The following is a 16,904-nucleotide window of genomic DNA, read 5'->3' on the forward strand; positions in this document are numbered from 1 at the left end:
CACACAACACATTTAACATCCTGGAATGAAGGTCATGAAACTACGCAAGGCTCACGCATTCCAAACAAGAGGATGAGTCTTCTTTCTCTCGATCCCTTAGTGCCAATCTCTATTTAGCAAAGATGATAATTTGTATATGATTTCAAACCTAACAAACTTTCTGATTTAAAATAAAAGCTAACTTAATATTCATTATTGCTTCTTGGAATCTGATCTTGGCAAGAATAATGTAAGAAATATTGTGAAGTAAGGTAATTCTTGTGGAATTTTGACTGAGTGGAATTGAAATGCCAGGGTTCTCATTTTCAAAAAGGTTCCCAGCGTTTTGCCCCTCATTTACAGTTAATGCACAGGCTTTTAGTTACTGGCCTGAAAGCTCTGCTCTTTGGTGAGATACCCCATGACACTTCAGAGTAATCCCACTGAGGGAAAACCCTCAGGGACTGTTAAAAGGATAACTGCCATTTACAAACATTCCCCCAAATACAGTGAATCACAGGAAATGTTGATTCTACCTGCATTTTAAAAACGAGTCTTCTAGTTGCCTAGTGATTGAAGGGGCAATGGAAATAGCCTTGGAGTGACCTCATTTTCTTGCTCCACCAAGCCAGCCTTGACAGAAGTAGCAGGGTCCAAAGAGAGATCCCTGCCAGGTAGTTGGAAGGTTCGGATGTCTTGCTTGGAAGAGTGGCTGGAGTTAGCACTTTGGCAATAATGGGAGGTGGCTCTAAGGCCATGCTGTCCAGTACAGTAGCTACTGGTCATATGTGGCTATTTACATTTAAATTAATTAAAATTAAATGAAATACAAATGCAGTTTCTCAGTTGCTGAGCTGCATTTCAAGAGCTCAGGGGCCACATGTGCTGTTGTGCTGGATGCTGCAGATATAAATTGTCATCAGTGCAGAGAGTCCGACTGGGCAGCGCTGCTCCAAGGACCTGGAAGCCTATATAAGGTTACATCGGCAAGACGCTTGACTCCTCTGGAATGGCCAGGAGCAGTCCTGGGAGGCGCAGCTTAAAACAGAGAGGGAGGTCAGTGAAGAGTGTTGGTTTGCCTGTGGCCAGGGGTTGGGTGATGCCCTTGGGTCCAACTAGCAGGTCTGAAACATAGCCAGTGGAGAGGGAGGAAATGGAGTGGTTTAGACTCAAACTGAAATCTAACTAAGTTATTGTGTGACTAATGCATGCAGACCCATGTTGGTTGCTTTCACATTTGTTACCGTATTTCCACCTCTAAGATAGTGGCTACTTGCCTACTTTTTACAGGTGAGAAAGCTGAGGCTCAGAGACATTAAGTAACATATTAAATGGTCGCACAGTGGCAGGGTCTGGGTCGGAACCCAGTGTTTTCTAACTCTTAAGTTCAATGCTTTGCTGGCTTTAGGGATGGGGAGAGGAAATAGGGAGCAGGTGGGCAAAGAACCAATAGTTAAAAGGGGAGACCTTAATTTGAAAAAATTGACCTAGTTGCTCCGTCCTGGTTGCTCCAGTCCCTCAGAGCCTGGTTACTGCTCAACCACCTGCTCAGGGTGTTGTCAAGGGCTGACGCTGAGGTGGATTTTTCTTCCATGGGAAGCTTAATGAATGGAATGAGGATCTGCTGAATCTAGAATCAAAGATGAAAATATAATAATAATAATGATAATAATTATGTAGTAGGTACTGTTCAATGTGCCAGATACTGTTCTAAGCCTTTTGTATAAGTTAACTCATTTAACCCTACTACTACCCCCTGAGGTAGATACTGTGATTACCCCTATTTTATAGATGAAGAAACTGAGGTTTGGAGGACAAAGTAAATGGTCCAAGATTACAGAATGAGGAAGTGGCACCTTCGGGACCATTATTTCCATTTGTGGCCACCTCAGACGGCCTTGGGGCAAGGCGAGTGATGTAAATGCTTGAAGTCCCTGAAAGTCATGCAGCGGGGAAGAGTGGAGAGCTGGAGTGCATGCCCAGTCTAGTGTTTCAGATTCACATTAAACCGTAACAGCAACACCTCTGTGAGGGCCAGCCAGAACTCACCTGCAGGTGGCATACTGCAGCCGAGCAGAGAGTTTGCACGTATTCATTTTTCAGATGGTGGAGCAGGAGCCTAAAGGGATGAAATGACTCACCCAGTGCCTCTCAGATAATAAGTGGCAGCACTGGCAAAGTACCCCTTATAAACCTTTTCCTGCCTCTAGTACCACAGTTTCAACCCCTTCTTGGGATAGGTGGTTCTCAAAGGGGACACTGCTTAGAAATTTCTGGAGGCTCTCTTGTGTGAGTCAGAGTGTAAAACTGTCTTCCATCATCCATTCCACTTCAGCCATTCCCTGTGTGTCTTGCATTGTGTGTGGAGTAGGGTTGATATAGGAGGGGCATCAAAGGCGCTGAACAGAAGATTCTACACTTTAAAACTATGTGGTTTTTTAAAATATTTAATTGAAGATTTATTTGAATCTCTACTTTTGAGTACACGTTTAAAATTACGTGAGATGAAATGGGAAGTATGCATAGTGTAACTTTTACATTTTTTTCCCTAAGTATGGGATTATTCTTAAAAACTGATTTTATTAAGCAGTGTTTCCCCCCTCCCCACATACTTCCATAGACAAGAGTTACTATGTGTGCTTTATACAAATCTTTTCCTCTTCCTCATTCCTTTTTTTTATTGAGGTAACATTGGTTTATAACATTATATAAATTTCAGATGTCGATCATTATATTTCGATTTCTGTGTAGATTAGATCATGTTCACCACCCAAAGACTAATTAGAATCCATCACCACACACATGTGCCTAATCACCCCTTCTGCCCTCCTCCCTCCCCCCTTCCCCTCTGGTAACCACCAATCCAATCTCTGTATCTATGTGTTTGTTGTCTTTCTCTTCTATTTATGAGTGAGATCATATGGTATTTGACTTTCTCCCTCTGACTTATTTTTCTTCCTGTGCTTTAATGAGACTTTTGTTAGAAAAGAAAAGGAAATGTAAACATGGCTCTGACATATCTAAAGATACAATGGGATCCTCCACCCCGGCCACGTGGACGCTGGGTATTTGTATCCTTTTACATGGCTCTTTGCTCCCCACTGCCACTGTTACTCTCCGTGCAGGGGGAAGGTGCAGGGCTTGTTTGGAGGGCTCAGTCATTTCTGACAGGAAGATTGAGGACTGAGGTGAGATATTATCGAAGCCACTGAGCCGTAGGGCTTCAATTCTAGCCAGCAAGACCAGGAGCCTGCCTACTTCCTCTTTTAAGCAGAGGCAGGGAGGAGGGACCCCAATTTGTAATGCGCGTCCTGACTCATCCCACTCTTCTGCCTCTTGCCTCCTCATGTTGGGAGGCACCCAAAGCTGACACATTACACTTTACAAAAGGCACATGCATTAACTCCTCCCAAATAAATCTGTGAAGGATATTATATTCAGCCTTATTTTACAGATGAGGAAACTGACTCTTCGTGGCCAAGTCCCCATCTAGAAAAAAGTAGTTTGAACTCAACACCCCCAAATCCTAAGGCCATGCTCATTCTACATTGCAGTCATCTTGACTCTTATGGAGAGCAGTGCAAATTCAGACAGATCCAGGCCACCTTAAATTTGGCCACATCCTCATCCTGTTCCCCCAAGTACATAGCTCTGAGCAGGAGGCTCAGCAGAGCCTGCTCCTCTCACAGACCACTGTGCTCTCTGAAACCTTAAAGATGGTTTTCTGCCAGTCATATTAAATATGTAGCTTTGGTAGGAGTATTAATTCCTCACAGTACCTGTTCATGCATCATTTCCTTTAAATGCTAACCATGTGAAAAGTAATTCACCTTCCCCTCTAACTCCTTTCTTCCTCTTTAACCTCTGATTGTCTTCTCTCTCTTTTGCTTTTCTCTTTCTCCTGTTTCTGTTAGTGGCAAGAGACCCCAGTTGGTCATTATTCACTGCATACAGTTGTTAAATTGCACCCAGAGTGAATGTCAGCCTGTGATGCAAGAGCTGCGGCGTCAGCTCCATCTTAATGACCGCCCCAAGCTTCCTGGGGTGGAAAGCACTAAGGAGCCATCCACGGCAAAACACCCTCCCCGTGTAAGGGGCAGTTGCTCAGGGGAGAGGTGGGCAGCCCCATTATGTGGGGCTGGGTTAATTCCTGCTCATTAGTTGCCCACACCCTGGCCCCGCGTGTCGGGTGCTGTTTTCATCTCTGTCTGTCTGCCCTGCACGGTATGGCAGAGCTTTGCCATCCCGATGGCATGGGCAGTCAAGCCTGCCGTTTTCCATCTAATAGCTGTCTTCATGAGGAGATGGAAAAACACAGAGGAGGAGAATGAAAGAGCCCTGAGTGAACAGGTACCTGAATACCTTCCTCTGTGTGTCTGCAGTTCCTCCACCTCCTGCAAGGGAGAGACCACAGCAATTGACCCCCAGCATCCTGTATGAAATCTTTGCTGCCATGCTGTCATTGTGAGGGTGCCTGTGAGTACACTGGGGTGGAGGAGGAGGCTCAGGCCTAGATTAGGAGTCCTGACAAAGGGCGAGAGAAGAGATCATCTTCCTTCAAAGCTATAGAAGACAAGGGATCCCCCAGAAAGCCAGAAGATCGGGTTTTTATTTATGGCCTGAGGTAAGCAGGTAGCCAAGAACTGTGAAAGAATAATAAATATTGACATAAACTGTACAAATGTTGTGGGTTCGTTCCTGGTTCCCAGGCTGTGAGGTCAGAGCAGACTTCTGAGAATAATTTGCTTTCCTAGCCGGTGCCCCCTTGCAGCTCACTTCTGGGGGTTCTCCCCTTGCCCTACTCCCCGTCTCCAACTTCTACAAAAGCCTTGCTGTTGACTCTCAGAATCTGATCCTTTCCTAAGGTCCCCTATGTGATCATTCATTCTTTCCTTTATTCAAAAATATCATTTTATTCTGCTGTAGCCTCATTATCTCTTATTTTTTTCTTATAAATTCTAGGCTAAATGCTAGAGATATAAAAAGGAATGGGATACCATTGTTTTCTGGAGGCATTCCTGGTCTAGTTCGGGGGACAGACAAGACTCAACACGGTACTAAGTGTCACAGTAGAGGTATCTATAGGGTCTCATTTGAGAACTGAAATGGGCCTGGAGGAGGACCAGCCCAGGGAAATGCAGGAAGGGTTGGAAATGCCGTTTAAATGGAGGTCATGCTGGAACTGACTAGATAAGGAGAGAAGGGAAGGGTGTCCTAGGCTCCCCACAGCACAAGTTAAGGTGTGGAGATGTGAGAAGGCACAACGCATTTGGGAACCTTCAAGTAAAGGGCCATAAGTTTGGAGTAGATGGGGTCCTGACGGGTCATGCTGTGAGAGGACAGTGAAAATCTATGAAAGATGCCAACCGCAAAGATCATTTTATGTCATGCTAAGGGATTAATTCAAACTCTATCCTGAGAGCTTCGGGAATCCACTGAAGAACCTTTAAACAGAGCAGTGACAGTGAAATTTGCATTTTATAAAAAAAAATTCCTTGGGAAACAGTGTGCAGGAGGATTGCTCAGAGCTGTGTGACCTGGTGGCAGAGCTCATTTAGAGGCCTTCACAGTGATCCTGGCCAGAAAAGACGAAGGGCTGAGCTAGAGCAGTGGCAGGGGGATGAGGCTGAGGGAGGACTCGGGTGAAGGGATTAGCTATGCACAGGAGGAGGCTGCACCTGCTCTGGGACCACAGAGAAGGGAGAGAGAAGACTGCATATTGCTAGAACAATTATGTCCACATGTTTTTCCCATTTTAAACAAATTCAATTCAGTTTTCATCCTTGCACCTAACACCAAGGCATTATAATGGTATCGACTCTTGTAAATACTCTCTGGAAGAAACTTGGGGGTGTTTATTTGTGTGTCCTATTAGTTTTATAAGACTCTAAGCTCTTCAAGGGAGGGTGCACAATATATTTATCCATCTATTATGTGCAGCATTCAGCACACCAGGGATACTTAATAAGCATTTAATAATAATATCTGAGCCCCAGGAGCATTATTAGATTTGTCAGTGAAGGAATAAGTAGGTTTGGAAGCTGTTTGTCTAATTTAAATTTTATAAAAAGAAAAGTCTCAATTGTTTGAACTTTTGAACATATTAAAACCCACTCCTGAAATATAATATTAAACAGCTTCTGCTCTTGGTTTTCCCAAGTAAATATTTTAGTTGGCTTAATTGGAGATTGTTTCTTAAAATATAGGAGGTGGTATTTCTCTATTCAATAATCTCTGACAATCAATCAACTTGTCTTTAGAAACAGAGTTTTTTACAAAGATGGTTGACATTTTCTAATTCAGGTTCCTTTTCTCTTTTCTGATTTTTATATAAATCAGAATAACCACCATCAGTTTATCTCTTATTTGCAACATCTTTTTCTCTCTCATATTCACTTCCTTGTCACATTTATCTTTTACTACTCCTGGGTATTCCTCCATACCTTAAGGCCCTCTTCTTCTCCACTTTCCTCCTGAGTCTTTCTAGTCTCTGTCCCAGTTTAATGACCAGTAAGACGTCAGCTATCAGGCCTGTGGATACAATGTATTTCCACAGTGCATCAGGGCTGGGCGCCAGACCGTGCTGTGCCCCTGTCCGTTATGACGCATCCTTTCCCTGAGACTCGGATAAGCCTGATCAGAAAGTTTTACTGGATTTGAGAACAAAGCTCAGTATTTCCTGCCCTCCCCTTACATTTGGGCTCTACATCACTGGGACACATAGCACATATCCAGTGGCCCTAACCTGAGGGTACTATTATTACTAACCATGGCAATGTGAACAATAGATTTTTGACTCCCTGTGTTGAATCCAGGTAGTCCTTATCAAAGATAAGTCTCATGAGTGGGTAGTGTTCATCTTTATCTACTTGGGTTGTCTTACAGCCAATCTTGGGTTTTCATATGGACTTCTACACATGTAAGAAGTAGTAAATCAACTTTAAATGAAGCCCTATGTAACATGGCCTGCCTGGGCCATGGAATTTGGAGCTCCAAAATTTTGCCCTTTGTGCTGCCCCAGGATCAATGGCTTTGATCCAGCTTAAGGAAGGTAGAAGGAGAGAGGGAAGCATCTTTACACCGCTTTCCTGGAGCCTGCCCTAGTTATAGAATATGAATTAGTGCTTGTTTATACTACACATGGTGTGTACACAGAGTCCCAGGGCTCCTTCCCCTGATCACTTCCACTACTTACTGAGTATTTCTAGATTCCATTAAAGTGGTCCTTCTCTTCTGGAGTGGTCCAGCAGTGTGCTTTGTGTTGGGCACTTATCAGACCACTTTGAATATACTTTTCCAGGCAATCACTGAATACACTGGGGTGCATTTTGTGAGAAGTCTCAAGCAAGGGGATATGACTTGAAACAAGTCATATAAAAGACTGTAGAAGGAAATGGTGGTTTTTAACTTGTAGGAGAAAAGATCAGGGCAGGGCATGACAGTTTTCTTCAAGCATTTGAAATGTTGTCATATGGAAGGGGATTAAAGTTGTTCTATGTCTCCCCAAGGAGCAGAACTAGGTGCAAAGTAAAGAGAGACCGAGTTCAATTCATTATAAGGAAGGACTTTAGAGTGTGAGAGTTAAGAATTTTTGCCTTAGAATCAAGCTGCTTGAGTTTAAATCCACCAGCTGCCAGTTACTAGCCATATAAACTTGGGTAAAATTTTGTAACTCTTCTAATCTTTGGTTTCCTCATCCATAAAATGGGGATAATATTAGTATCTATCTTATGAATCGTTATGGTCATCTGATGACATAATGCCAATTAAATGCTCTTATCATGATGCACAGCAAGTGCTTGCTAATGCTGGCAATTATTAACAGGCTGAACTATCTCAAGATTGCATATGGGTTTAACAAGTTTCCAGCATTTCTTATTACAACTGAGCGTTATAACTTTTTTTTCAAATTTGAAATTCTTTGGAATATTTAGATGTGGTTTTCTTATTTTTTCCTTGGCTGAGGGGGGTTGGTAGAGAACTGGGAATACTTAGCTTCCAGAATAATTTAAATGGCATAGATATTCCCATGATGTTTAGGAAAAGGAAAGTATACAGTGTCATGAATTCAGAATAACTGGAGCATGGGATAGGATGGATGAGGATGCCATTCTGACCTGGTGAAAGTTGAATTAGGATTTTTTAAAAAATAAATTAAGTTTTAGGATTTAAAATATCATACATATTTCCAACTAAGGCATCCATGGGCAGTAATAAGTAAAATGCCATTCATGCACACTTTTTTTAAGAAAAGGATGAATTATTTTATCCTGCATTTTAAGAAACATTGAAATAATAAATCTCATTTTTAATTTCTTGAGTTCTTGTTTATCCACTTTTTTAAAAAAAATTGAGGCATAACATACACACAGTAAAGTGAGCAAATCTCAAGAAGTGTATAGCTCGATGAAGTTTTACATATGTACTCACCCATGCAACCCTCACACAGATAAAGATATAGAACATTTCCGACAAGCCAGAGTTCCCTCATGCCCCTTTCCAGAACAATACTACCCCCTGTTCTGATTAACCACAATTCAGACTTCTGCCAACCTTAGATTAAGTTTTGCCTGTTCTTGAACTTCACATAAAGGAAATGAAGCAGTATGTACTTTGGTGTCTGACAGCTTTTGCTTAACATCTTATATCAGATTCTTTCGTATTGTTGCATGTAACTAGTTTATGCAAAAAGCTTCTTATTTCTAAATGGTTTTCCATATTACAAATAAATCTTTGGAAGAAATGTGAGTCTGGAAGAAGTCTTACACAACTTCATATCCCTATCGTTTGATTTACAAATGAAGCATCTGAGACTAAAAGATACTACATAGCTTCCATAGATAACTAATGGCCAAGTAACACAGTATGCTATGTCTTCACAGAGATAGATCTATTGCAAATAATATTCTCAGTAAGAGTCATGCAGATAGTGTCTAAATTATGCATAGAAAGTGTGAATTATTTAAAATGACAGATTACTAGGATACAAATTAATCCTATTCACTATTGGGTTGTATACACATTTTGACAATGACATTTTTAGAACAGTTTATTCTGATTATCCAGATAAGGAAGTCATTCTCATCACACCCATTCACACAAGTCATAAAGCCCTATGTACAACAAAATGGAATTGATTTTGCCAGACTGAATCTTAAACACACACATTCTCTCTTGCATGTGTGTAGGTGGGCTCACACACACATTCACAACCACACATATACCACCTACAACAGACCATGTGAAAACCACACATTTCCTAGGATATAATCATTCATCTCTATATTACCAAGTGGATAATTGTCTCTCCACAACACTTTTGTTCCTGAAACTCAAAATGTTGTTCTCGTAATTGATTGAATGTAGCAAAACTATATAATAAGGAGATGGGAGGAGAGGGAAGGGTGGTAGTGAATTGCCCTTCAGTGGGCAGTGCAGTTTAAGCTTTGATACTGAGGACAGGAGGTAAGGCTCTGAGTGCCTGTGAATTTGTTTATAGTTAGGATTTGTTTGTAGTTGTTTGTAGATGGAATACATTAAGTGACAGAAGTATAAAGAAATGCCATTTCATCTCCGGGAATATGGCAATCTGACTATTTAGGCTAATCCTCTGGCTAGAAACAAATGAAAATACTGGATAAAAAGGATGTGGTCTCAAAAGCATCAAATTGCTTTAAGAAAATGAGGAATCAGGAGGCCAAAATCCAAGACAGGGAAAAGCACTGGGAGCTCCATTTACCCAATGGTATTTGCTGATCCTAGAAATTGAGCTGCAGTTTTGATGGCCTGGCAGGAGAGGGCAGAAAACAAAGCTAGGAACTCAGCCCAAGTGGGGAGCCCAGGAAAACCCTCCCATATTAAGCTGGAATCTCTAAACCAGAAATACCTGCATCACATCCCCAGGCAACTGTATGGAGAGCTGCCTTGAGACTGAGCAGAAGGGGGTGGGGGTAGGGGAGTGAAAGAAAACATGTCCTTGAGAAGTTGCAACCACAGCTGGCTCTCAGCCCATCAGAGTACTTGCAACCCATATTTGCATAAATGGGTGGTCAAGAACCCTCCAGCAGGAAATTTAGTTTGAGATGGTTCAGGGTTCACAGTACTCTTAGACACCTGGCAGAAGCAAATGCAAAACTTGGGAGGAAGACATATTCATCCTAGACTCCAGGGAACTACCTCCTTCCCTCCATTTTCAAGGGTACAGAGCAGTACCGTCAAAGAAAACCAGCACACAACAAACCCAGTATGAACCAGAAGAAACAACAGAGCACAGAGCTACCAGCAAAATCTCCAGAATTTGGCATCATCAGACATAAATTATGAAACAACCATACTTATGTATTTAAAGTAAAAGGTAAGCTTAAAAATATCTCTAGGAACCAGGAAAGTATAAAACGTATTCCAGAAGTTTTTTTTTTTTTTTTTTTTTGCCGAGGAAGACCAGCTCTGAGCTAACATCTATTGCCAATCCTCCTCCTTTTTTTCCCCAAAGCCCCAGTAGATAGTTGCATGTCATAGTTGCACATCCTTTTAGTTGCTGTATGTGGGATGCTGCCTCAGCATGGTAGGAGAAGTGGCGCAGTGGTGTGCCAGTACATGCCCAGGATCCGAACCCCGGTTGGCCAGTAGCAGAGCATGTGCACTTAAGCGCCAAGCCATGGGGCTGGCCCCCAACTTATTATTTTTTGTGAGGAAGATCAGCCTTGAGCTAACATCCCATGCCAATCCTCCTCTTTTTTGGAGAGGAAGATTGGCCCTGGGCTCACATCCATGCCCATCTTCCTCTACTTTATATGAGATGCCACCACAGCATGGCTTGACAGGAGGTGCATGGGTGCATGCCAGGGTGCATGCCCGGGATCTGAACCCTGGAACCCTGGGCCGCCAGAGCAGAGCACACACACTTAACCACTGCACCACCCGGCGAGCCCCCAGAAGATTTTTAAAAGAACCAAGTAGAGATTTCAGGATAGCTGCCCTTGGCCCTGCCCCACTGCTGGCATGTGGCTCCTGGGCCTTCCAGGGCCCACGGAACGGTGCACACGCGCATGTGCTGGTGCCCGCCTCCCGCGTTGCCAGAAAGGGAGCCTGGAACGCTGAGGCCGGCCCAGAGCCTACCCAGGAGGCAGCGCGCCGGCTCCACGAGAACCCCGCCCTACCCGCGGCTCGGAGGCCTGCCCCACAGTGGCAGTCGCCATCTTGTGGTTTTTCGAGCACCTCCTTGTCTTCCTCCGCTTTCTCCTCCTCCTCAGGGACGCAGTCAGGCGGATCCGCTCTGCTTACCGTTAAGTGCCTGGGACGTGCGACTTAAACTGACAAAAGACAAATTAACAGGAGAGAAGGAAGGAAAACTGATATATAACTTGCAGCCTCGTCTGGAGTCGCACGTACTTAAGTGACAATTTACAGAAAGTCAACTCTGCAACTTGATGGGCGACAACCCTTTTCAGTCAAAAAATAATACAAAAATGGCAAAACTTTTTATGGAGTGTGAAGTAGAAGAGCTGGAACTGTGGCAGAAGAAAGTGCAAGGCTGAGGAGGAGGAGGATGTTGAGCCGATCTTTGTTGGAAAGATATGAAGTTCAAAACTAGTAATTTCAAATATTTTGAACAGAGTAAACCCCAGCACACATTAGAGGGGAGTAAAGAATGGAGTACTCAGTCGAGGTATCACTGCTGCATTCAAGCCTACAAGTCAGGGCTACGTGAACCCAACATCAAATCCAGTGGCTGCCTCCCCAGTAAATTCTCATCTTGAATCTAGATCTTCAGATGGTTCTGTTGGCGGTCAGCCTTTGTCTAAACCTGTAAGTCTTTCTGAAACTACACAGTCAGCTCAGGGATACATTGGATAATCAATTTCAACAATACCCAGTTAAAATTTTGGATTATCTGGATAGTCATCCAGTAGAAGCATAATCAGCATCAGAAAATGTCACCATCTTTATGATAGCTCAACCAGGAACTAACTACCCAACCTGTTCATAAATCAGGTAAAATAATTCAACGTGCAGGGGCTGGGCTGGTGGCAGTGTAGTGGCTAAGTTCCCCGTGCTCTGCTTTGGCGGCCCAGGGTTTGCAGGTTCTGATCTGGGCGTGGACCTACCCACCGCCCATCAAGCCATGCTGTGGTGATGTCCCACATACAAAACAGAGGAAGATGGGCACAGATGTTAGCTCAGGGCCAATCTTCTTCAGCAAAAAGAGGAAGATTGGCAACAGATGTTAGCTCAGGGACAGTCTTCCTCACCAATAATAATAATGACAAATAATTAAAAAAAATAAAATGCTTAAATTTAAATTAAAATAAAAATATGCTTAAATAGGTGCGGTATTGAAAACTGTACTGTCAAACCATGAGTAAAAGTTATAATCAGTAATAAATAGTGCATAATGATAAACTGTTTAAGATTATAAACTGGGCCAAGTGTTCTTAGTTCTTAATTGGGAAAATTGTTGAGAGTATTGTAGCATTTTATTCTGAAAGTAAACCTTCATAGTTAGTTTAAAAAACTCTTAACAAAAAGTAATAGTTAATAGTAATAGTGAATATTTACTGAATTGTTCATATTTGTAAGGCTTTGTTCTAAATGCTATACATAAATTAATCTCATTTAATTCTTAAACATTCCTGTGAAGTAGACACTACTATTCTTATTTTGTAGTTGAGGAAACTGAGGCTCACAGAGGTTAAGTAATTCCCTTGAGGTCACATAGCTGGCAAATGATAGATCTGGCATTTCAATACAGACTAACCCGTAGTTTAGATGTATATGCATACATACATACATATATGTTGTGTGTAAAGGTATGCTTAAAAAAAATAGAAGCATTTCCTTAGTGCAACAGTTTTCAAAGTGTAGTCTTCAGTCCTCTGGACTTCCCCCTAGACTCTCCCATGGGTTTGGGAGTCAACCCAAACCCATTGGGAGTATTGTCATGATAATATAAAGATACTATTGGCCTTTTTCACCATGTTGACATTTGCATTGATGATGCAAAAGCAATGGTGGGTAAACTGCTGGTGCCTTAGTGTGAATCAAGACAGTGGTACCAAGCTGTAGCAGTCATTTTTGTATTAGTCACCACCATGCACACACAGTAAACAATATTACAGTCATACTCAATTTCCTTGATGAAGTATTAAAATGTTATTAATTTTGTTATCTCTCTACCCTTGAATATGTGTCTTTTCAAAATATTTTGTGTGATGAAATGGATATAATGCATAAAGCACTTCTCTGAAGTATCGTGGTCATCTTGAAGAAAAGCACTTGTGTGATTTAATTGTGAGCTAAACTATTCACTTTTTAAAATAGAAGACCATTTTTACTTGGGGAAAAAAGAACCAACTGAAACTTCTAGAAGCAAAAAATAAAATAACTTAAAGTAAAAACTCATGTGATTGATTTAGTGGCAGATTTATATACAGCTGAAGAGAGAATTAGTGGACTGGAAGATGAATCAGAAGAATTATCCAGAAGGCAGCAGGGAGAGACCCTCCCCACTATCCCTCTTGAGAAAAGAAAATGTGGAAAAGAGGTTAAAATATGTGGTGGATAGAGTGAGAAAGTAAATACCTTCTCTACATGTGATCAGAGTTCTAGGAGTGGTGAGAGATAATAGGTAGAAACAATATATTTGAAGAAATAATGCCATAGATTGCATGCATTCATCCCATGATTGCATCATAATGATAAAAAGTTTAGTTTACCAGAAATATGTAACAATTTAAAATTTGTATATACCTAAAAATATGACCTTAAAATAGCTATATCTATCTGTTTTTATCTACTTCTATATATAAATTAACAGATTGATAAGAAAAAATCAATGTGCAGATTTAGGAGGTATAATGAATAGTAAGAAACACAAATAAATGTATTTTTAACTTATATTTCCAAATGGTTTCTGCCTTAAAATTATATCATAATATTACAGGAGAAAATTACATAAAGAATAAAGAAGTCATAGAAAAACAGTAGATTATTATAAAGAAATGACCAGCAGACTAACTCCTGTCTTTTCGACAGCAACAACAGAAGCCAGAAGACAGTAGAAACTTTATGTGCTGAGAGAAGATAACTGGTACTTTAGAATTTTATACCAGTGAAAATATCTTTTAAGAATGAAGTAAAAGTTTAAAAAATTAAGCCAAATAAAAACTAAAATTTTAGTCACCAGCAGACCTTCGGGACACTCTAAAGGTCATGCTTAAAGCAGAAGCCCAAGATGAAGGGTCTGAGGTGCAAGATGGAGTGAAGAACCAACAATGAATGTGTGCCTGAACCTGAATGAATATTAACCGTTTACAACAATAACCAAAATGGCCAATAGTGATCAAATTAAAAGTGAGAAAAGTACACAATGCCAAAATATATAAATTAAGTAGGGAGGTTAATGGGGTTAAAGTGTCTTAAGATTCTTATATTGTCAGAGAGAAAAGTAAAGATATTAACTTTAAGCTTCAATAAAGTAGACACGTTTTAATTTCTAGAATAATCACTAAAATAATAGAAACCGAGAGTATAATTTACAGTTAGCAGATGGGAAATAAAAATAATAAAAATATTCAGTCATGCAAAAGAAGGCAAAGAAAGAGAAAAAAACAAAACAGGAGAGGTAGAACAAGTAGAAAACATAAAATAAGATGATAAATTTAAGCCCATTAATTATAGAAACCAAAAATGGTCTAATTAAAAAAATTATCAGATTGGATTTAAAAAATCTAATGATATGCTCTTTACAAGTGACAAATCTAAAACATAAGGATACTGAAAGAATGAATATAAAAAGTTGGAAAAATATATACCAGGCAATATTCACCAAAAGAATGCTGATAAAGCTATATTACTATCAGACAAAATAGATTTTAGACAGATGGGTCACTTCAATGATTAAAATTTTGGTTTACTAAGAAGATATAAAACTTTTAGATTATGTGAACTTAGTAAAGTGACTTCAAAATATATGATATAAAAATTAACAGTTGCAGAAGGAGAAATAAAAACATTCACAATTATGATAGGTAATTTAAAAAAATACTCACACCCACTGATAGAACAAGCCAACAGAAGATCAATATGAATATAGAAGATTTGACCAATATGATTAACAAACTTAATATAACAGACATGCAGAACACTACAGTAAAAAGCTGCAGAATACAAATGTTTTTTTCAAGCATATATGGAATATTTTAGAAATTGATCATTTACCAGAACTTAAGTCACATCTCAGTGAATTTCAAAGGATGAAAATGAAGGTCAAAAAGACCTTATTTTATTTATTTTTTTTTGGTGAGGAAGATTAGCCCTGAGCTAACATCTGTTGCCAATCCTCATCTTTTTGCTGAGAAAGATTGGCCCTGGGCTAACATCCATACCCATCTTCCTCTACTTTATATGTGGGACGCTGCCACAGCATGGCTTGATAAGCAGTGCGTAGGTCCATGCCCGAGATCTGAACCTGCAAACACTGGGCCACCTGATACAGAGCCCGTAAACTTAACCACTATGCCACTGGGCCAGCCCCAAGACATTATTCTTTTTGATTACAGTGCAATTAAGCTAGAAATCAATAACAAAAGGATAACTAGAAAATCTCATATATTTGGAATAAATAAGTGATGTATCAAGGGAGAAATCATAGTAGAAGGTTAGAAACTGTTTTGAATTGAACAATAATAAAAATGCTACATATCAGTACATAATAGGATGCAGAGAAAACAGTCCTTAGAGGGAAATTTATAGTTTTTATAGTTTATATTTAAAAATAAAAAGATCGAAAATTAATAAGCTAGACATCTGTCTGGTGAAGTTAGATAAAGGGAAATACAATAATTTAGAAAAGTCTAGAAGGAAGGAAAGAATCAAGATAAGAGTATAAATGAAAGAAATTGATAATAAATGTATATAGTATTCAGAAAGTCTAAAATTTTTTTTTGAAAAGAATCTTACACATTTACAAATGTCTAGCAAGGCTGGTCATGGAAAATGATAAAAGGCACATATAATCAATCTAAGGAATGAAAAAGAGGATAACAATAAATGCTACATAAAATAAAAAGATAAGTTATAAAATATATGCTAATGAATTTGAAAGTTTAATTGAAATAGAAAAATTATTATAAAATATGTCACCAATTGTTGTTATTATGTGTTGTGAAGATGGCTCTGACTCCTGGTGACCCTGTGAATGAATAATGTCCACAATGTCCTGTCCTCAGTGGCCCTCCTCAGCTCTTGTAGACTCATGCCTGTGGCTGCCTTTATGGAGTCAATCCATCTCGTATTTGATCTTCCCCTTTTCCTGCTGCCTTCTACTTTTCCAGTCTTTTCCAGAGAATCCTGCCTTGTCATGATATCCTGCTTGTCCAAAATAGGACAGCCTCAGTTTGATCATTTTTGCCTCTAGCGATAGTTCAGGTTTATTTGCTCTAGGACCCACTTGTTCATCTTTCCGGAATTCCAGGGTATCTGCAGAGATCTCCTCCAACACCAAATTTCAAATGAGTCCGTTTTCTCCTGTCAGTGCTCTTCACTGTCCAGCTTCCGCACCCGTACGTAGTAACTGGGCATGTGAGGGTGTAGATAATCTTGGCCTTGGTCTCTAGTGGCACTTCCTTACACTTGATTATCTTTCCTAATTCTTTCATTGCTGCCCTTCTAAGGCTCAGCCTTTTCTTGATTTCTTGGCTGCAGTCTCCATTTAAATCGATGACTGAACTAAAGTAAACAAAATCTTTAACAATTTCCATGTTTTTATTGTCTATGTGAAAGTTACATAGTTCTTCTATAGTTGTGATTTTTGTCTTCTTGATGTTCAAATGCAGTCTGTCTTTGGCACTGTCTTCTTTCACTTATGAAACAACAGAAGTTGTTTCAAGTCGTTGCTGCTTTCTGCCAGCAAGACGGTGTCATCT

At 40.2% G+C, this 16,904-nt stretch overlaps 1 pseudogene; it reads left to right on the forward strand.

The window, feature by feature from the left end:
• The first annotated feature begins 11,408 nt into the window (after positions 1-11,408).
• On the forward strand, positions 11,409-11,880 carry LOC106802648 (zinc finger protein 280D pseudogene; annotated as a pseudogene).
• Positions 11,881-16,904: the final 5,024 nt, after the last annotated feature.

This window comes from Ceratotherium simum, chromosome 17, assembly GCF_057802395.1.
Source record: "Ceratotherium simum simum isolate JZ-2026a chromosome 17, ASM5780239v1, whole genome shotgun sequence".
Taxonomy (NCBI): domain Eukaryota; kingdom Metazoa; phylum Chordata; class Mammalia; order Perissodactyla; family Rhinocerotidae; genus Ceratotherium; species Ceratotherium simum.